We start from the raw sequence: 6,512 nt of genomic DNA on the forward strand, positions 1-6,512 counted from the left end.
CCCCCCATTACTAAATTCAATCGGAGGATAAACAACGGATCGATCTTCAGCAAAATCACTATTAAATTCGTGTTTGGAGTAGGAGTAATTTTACCATACAAACACCGACCTTTTGGTTGTTGATTTAAATTGATTAACACTTGGATATTGGTCTTTGGTACCATCCAAGTTATCTCTCTAGTATTTGATAAAGACTCGCAGATTTCTATTTGCTTGAGTATATATCAAATCGACAGATTGAGATATAAACTCTTTGATATACTTTTTATATAGATTGAGTCTGACTGTCTAGTTGATTCTCTAGAAAGTATATTGGAGTTTGTCCATACATATTGCTAAGCGAAATATTGGGTGTGATTGTTGTACCCCCACTTTTTCAAGTTTTTCGATTACATAGCATGTGCTTGAATGCTTTATATTATTGCTATGTATGTTATGGGATGTTCGATTTCGGTTTTCATAACCTTGATGTTCAATCTCATATTGTATGAACCCTTATGGTTTGGGTGACTTTTTGGTTTAGCAGGATTAAGTTCTAGCCCGTGTTGGTAGGCTTTATTAAAGGATTATAAGGGGTTCCGATTGAAACTAATATGTGAAAAGTCACAATATGTTGAATCATTTGGTTTATCATAAAAGCATATTAGTTTCGGGGTTTCAACTTTTGCATCGCATTAGTTAAAACCGATTTTCAACCTTTCTTTGGTAAAGGTTGGTGTTTGTTGTTATTCTTTCGTCTTGCAAGAGGGTGACAACACGGTGATACTCCGCCCCAGGAAGATGTGAAGAAAATGGAGAAGAGGATGCGGAACTTGAGGTAACGAATTTGTTAGTTAATCGTTTTCCTGTTTAAGAAAAGCCTGATTTTATAGCATATATTTATTGTTTTTTGATTAACAAAATTTCGGTACAATTGATGTTTATTCCATTATTTGTGTATGGATGTGTGTGTGATTGAATTGTTTCCGGTTAATAAAAATTATTGTTATCTTTCTTTACGGTTTGGTATCAATTGTTTAGGCTTACAAAATTTCGGTGCAATTGCGGTATTTTAATGTTTATGTTTGTTTCAATTGATTCCGGTTGAGGTAAATAATTATGCAAGTTGATTTATTTGGTTTGTATGAATTGTTTATGGCTTAACAAAAAGGTTTTCGGGATGAATTTTTTAGTCCAATTTGATTCCGGATAAGAGAAACTAAGTTATTTCTAATCTTAGTTAGACTTATCAAAGTGGAGGTTTCGGTTATTCAAGTCTAAATGCCTTAACAAGAAATGCTAGTTAACTAATTATTTGAATAATTAGAACCTGATGAGAAAAACAGAGTTAATTCTGATCTTTATTTTGGTCTTATCGAACAAGCGATTGTATTTGTACAATCGGTTTAGCAAAAGAACTAAGGTGCTTAGTCAATTTTTGATTTGCTAAACTCTTAGGAAAAATTGCTTTGGGCAATTTTTTCCTTGGTAACATATTAAAACAAAATTACTTTGTAGTTTCGGTTTTGATATTGGTTATCTAAAATGGTGTGTGGAACACTCGTGCTTAACTCTTATAGGTTGCAAGTCTTTTGAGATTTGTAAGATCCTTTCGGTTTGTCCTTTATTTGCTCGTACCTTTTTCATTTTGTGACAAAAAGGGGGAGAAATATATGGAGTAAACAAGTGATTTGGTATCACTAAGGAAAGGACAATGGTGCTTAAACATTATATCTAATGAAAGAGTAAAGCATAGACTAAGGGGGAGTAACATATCATATTAATACTTGTAGTTATATGGACTACGAAGGGAATAACAAAGACATGCGGATTGAAAATCTACCTATATCACCTTTAGGGGGAGTATTAGCTTTGTTATTATAATGTCAACATCGGTATTTATGGATTGAATGTATACAAGTTATTGTGTTGTTGAAACTTGGAATCAAGCGTATGTGTAATGAATTCTTGTAATTTGTTTATCCATATGATGTAAGAGTTTTGTCACTAAAATTGACAAAGGGGGAGATTGTTAGACCATAGCTTGGTTGAACCCACCAAGCGTTGGTATGTCAAGTTTGGTTGTCATATTTTAGTGAATCAAAACTCATTTAAAGAGTCGCTTGATTATTTACTTTAGTCAACTTCGTATAGGTTAGATAGAAAGTTACTAGGATATGAGACTTACAAGTATTACATGAAGACTTGAAGAATGTGAAGAAGTAAAGAGCTACATCGACGACATCATCCTTCCTCTTGAGGTTAGTAATATTTGACTTGAACTGTTTTATTCCTAACGTATCTTTCAAGTCGTGCATATTGAAAACATAACTGCAAAGTTGTGAATGATCATACTCTAGTTAGATATAATATTAAGGAATTGCAATACGAAGTATAACGTCTATCTTTTGAACTTATAAGACATCGTCATAATCGTATGAACGCTATTGTGATTATGTGTACGGGTATGGGTGAAGATTTCGTCCAAGGAAACAATGTTCTACATTCGTTTAAAGGAAGTACAATTCATAAACTTGTTTTATGAATCGAAAGGGAAATCGCTAGGCTTATTGGTATTGTTATTCATTGCAAATCTTTGGATTACCAATATGTGTGTTTAGTATAAACGCTCATAACTTGTTTATGTATCTTGGTAAAACTATTCACAGTGCCTGACTTTTGTATTGGTATGAATTTTATTAGTGAAACCGATCCAAAGTAATCACCTGAGATGGTATGATCGATATTTGTAATTGGTGTGACCATTCCTAGTCGTTGGGTAACCGATCCTAGAACTTGGTTGGGACTAATCACAAGATGTGTAATCAATCCTTGTAGTAGGTTAACAAGTTTTAGTAATTGGTGTGACCGATCATATAACTTGTGCAACCGATCACAAGTAAGTACCATAAATAAGTGGCAACCGATCCTGGTACTTAGTTAACAATGTTTTGGAAACTAATGTGACTGATCCTAGTAGCCACTTGGAGGTAGAACCGAAACTTGTTTTGGTAGAACCGTTAAACCCATGAATGGTGATTGAATGTTTTTGATTAATCACATAGTTCTTGGAAATCGGATGAACCAATTCTAAACTCGTTTGGAAGTGTGGAAAATCGGTTCCAATATTGTAAATATGAAAAAATATTTACAAAGTAAAGATGTCGACATACTTTGAACATGTGCAGTAACTCTTGTCTTTTATTGTTAAAAGATATACCTTATAACTAAATGAGAATCCCGGATCGAAATAAATTGAGAATCATTTAATTAAGGTTTTTAGTGATATATGCTTTTAATTTCCAGCAATTAAAATGCATATCTTTGGACAGAGCATTTCCTGGAATTATGAAAACCGAATTTGGATATATATTGCATATCTTGAGAATATTTTCAGTTTTGGAAATTCCTTGGTGTCCAAACTTCCTTGGTCTATAAATATTGAAGTTTGCATTTCAAGCAAACTAATCCTCAGGGCCAGCAAAACTACTTAGTTGTGTTGTTAGTGGTGGAGCCGTGTATTCGGAGAGAAAAGTACCCTGATTGGGCGAAATCTCTTACGCCCGCTCGTTTTAAATACTTCTTTGGGATTGGGAAGCTCTACGAGTACCGTTGGTGGGAAACTAGATAATTGCAGTTTATTATTAGTTTTCGATTGATTTGATTTGATTGACTAACGGTGGTTGAACTTTGATTGCACATAGTTTGTTTATGCTTGACAATCTTCTCTTCTGATATAAGATTCACTCAAACTAGATCGAAGTATTGATGGGGATCTTTAGAACTGTTTGTAGATCTAAAGACGTCTTGTGATAATCCATTGTTAACAGACTCCGTTCTGTGTGTGATTGATCACAAGAGATTCAAGTTGATTGTGTGCAGGTGTTTATTGAATATCTAAGAAGATTTGAAGACGAAGAAGATTGCTTGTTTGAGTTCATAATATTTGGTGTGCACAAAATTTGATCGGCCTGGGATCCAACTATAATCGGTTTATCTTTGTGATAATCTTGATTGATTAGTTGAGTATATCGGCATCAATATATTGTCTTTGTGACTAAGAGTATTGATTGCAAAATCTAGGCCCAACTACTTTGGTAGTTGTATTTTTAGATAGATCTAAAAACCTGACAAAGGAGTTTATTGGGATAAACAGAAGAGCCTTTTGTCAAACTCATATCACTTGTTTGAAAAGAGTTGTTACCGAATATATTTGTTGTTCCTTTACTGTTTGGAATACGAACCAAAGGAATTGTTCCAAGTGCGTGACTTATTACAAGTTGGAGGCGCAGGGATACAGACGGAACTAGGTGAACTATAGGTTCAGTTGCTTGGTCACAACTATACGAAGTTGGTTTTAATTTTGTATAACGACTTAATCCTGAGAGTATTCAATTATGGACAAGGTCCCGGGGGTTTTCTGCATTTGCGGTTTCCTCGTTAAAAAAATGTTGTTGTGTCTTTTACTTTTCTATTTCCGCAATGATAATTTTTTTTATTATAATTATAAGTAAAATACACAAACGTTAATTCCTAATTACTTGATAGCAATCCTATTGTGTTTGGTTAAGTCCGAACCTATTATCAAGTAATCATACTTCGTTGTTGTACTTGTATCTATAGTCAATCACGCAAGTTATCTTGTTGTCGTATTGTCTCGATCTCGTATCCATAGACGATAACATGAAGTGTGAACCGATTAGTTGTATTGTCTCGACTTAGTCCATATACAATCACTTTCGGAGAAAGGACTTATAGGTGGAAATTTTTTAGATTGAGGTATATTTGGGTACCCTCGTCTTTTCAGTTTCTTTGGTGAAACTCTTTTCTGACTCCTTCAACACCCTGTAATCTCTTTTCTGACTCCTTCAACACCATGATGAAACCGAACTTACTATTGCTGGAAGTACGGAAAGGAGTTTCCATAAGTGAACATTTTTTCTTAAATTGTTTATTGCATTGTTTCATAATGTCACTTTCTTAAAACAACATAATCAGGTTTTATGAGATCTAATGGATCAGACTTAACCTTCTTAAGTGGTGCATAACCTGCTGCAGAGAATTTCGGACCATCCTTTTTCTCAGGAGATTGAGATTTCTTTAAATTCACACTCTACAATATATGTAGAGGAGTGTGAGCTAGAATCTTTTACTTAGCAACAACATGGTTTTAGTGCAGATATCTCTTTCTCCATCTCTTTAATCCTTAAAAGTGCCTGAATTAGGTCTTCTCTTGAGTCGTGAAGTTTCATTCTCAAGAGATGCTCTATATCCTTACTTTCCTCTAGTCTTTTGTTAAGTAAAACATTATTTCGTTCTTTCGATTGGAGTAGTTTATCAGAAGAATAATACTATCATGAAGAGCAAAATAGGTAGATGGATCTTCACCAGAACACGAAATAGAAATTTCACTTACAGTTTTTGCAACGGGTTTGTCAAAAGACTTGATGAACACGTCGTCCAACTGTCTTTTAAGAGTGCTTGGAGATATGCTCTGTCAGTTACTTAAAAAAGTTGAATTTCCAGAGAGATAAATCTCCTTACTAGAGGTGCTCTTAATTCTGGGTAGTACGTGCAATGAGTTTTTTCTTGGTAAATGAAAAACCATGCTTTAACTCATTGATAACAAGTTTGGACCGTTTAAAAACACAGACTAGTTATGCCTACGATGTGTGCACGCTCTGATAACAATTGAAAAGGAGTGGGTACCTGATAGGTGATTAATTCATATGTTTAGAGTGTCAGATCCGTACTAATAGTTTGTATGATTATTTCACTTTACCTAGTATTACGCTTGTTTTCAATTTTACTTGTTTCTTTAAGTCAATCATCCGAAATCAATGGAAATTATGTTAAAAAGAGCTAAGAAGAGGAATGAAGTTCATTCCAGCATGAAAAGAAGAAGTTGGAAGGTGCAATGGATACGGTAAAGACAATATATATGGTAAAGAATCACTCACAAATAATATATATGGTAATCTAGTATGCATCCCAATTAAATAGGCTAATCTAGTATGCATCCCAATTCAATTTAAAAATCACTCATAACCAATAGATATGGTAAAGACAAACGCTGATGATAAAAACTCAAAATAGATTTATATAACTAGTAAAGCTTCACGCTAGAATATTGAATTCATCATTAATCAACAAAAGGTTTAGCTACCCATATTACAAAAAAATAATAATGGAAGAATGGACAGTTCCCCCTAAAGGGGCAAACCCTAGGTTAAGATGTCGAATTGTATTATGAGATGTAGAGATTTTATTGTGGAAAGCCTTAGATGTCTTGTTTTATAGCTCTCAATGCTTTGCCTTCAAGTCTCCTCTCCTTTTAGGATTTAGATTCCTTCCATAACCTTATTTCCTTGTTTTAGAAGTCAAAATATGTCAAAAGGGACCCAATAAGTTTCTTTCAGTCGGCATAGGTGATTTCCAATGAGCAATGCCGACTCTAGGGATCAAAATAACTCAACTCACTTCCCCAAAACTTGTTCATTTCATAATTGTCGATTTCTTGTGAGCAATGCCGA

Source organism: Papaver somniferum, unplaced genomic scaffold (assembly GCF_003573695.1).
Source record: "Papaver somniferum cultivar HN1 unplaced genomic scaffold, ASM357369v1 unplaced-scaffold_128, whole genome shotgun sequence".
Lineage (NCBI taxonomy): Eukaryota > Viridiplantae > Streptophyta > Magnoliopsida > Ranunculales > Papaveraceae > Papaver > Papaver somniferum.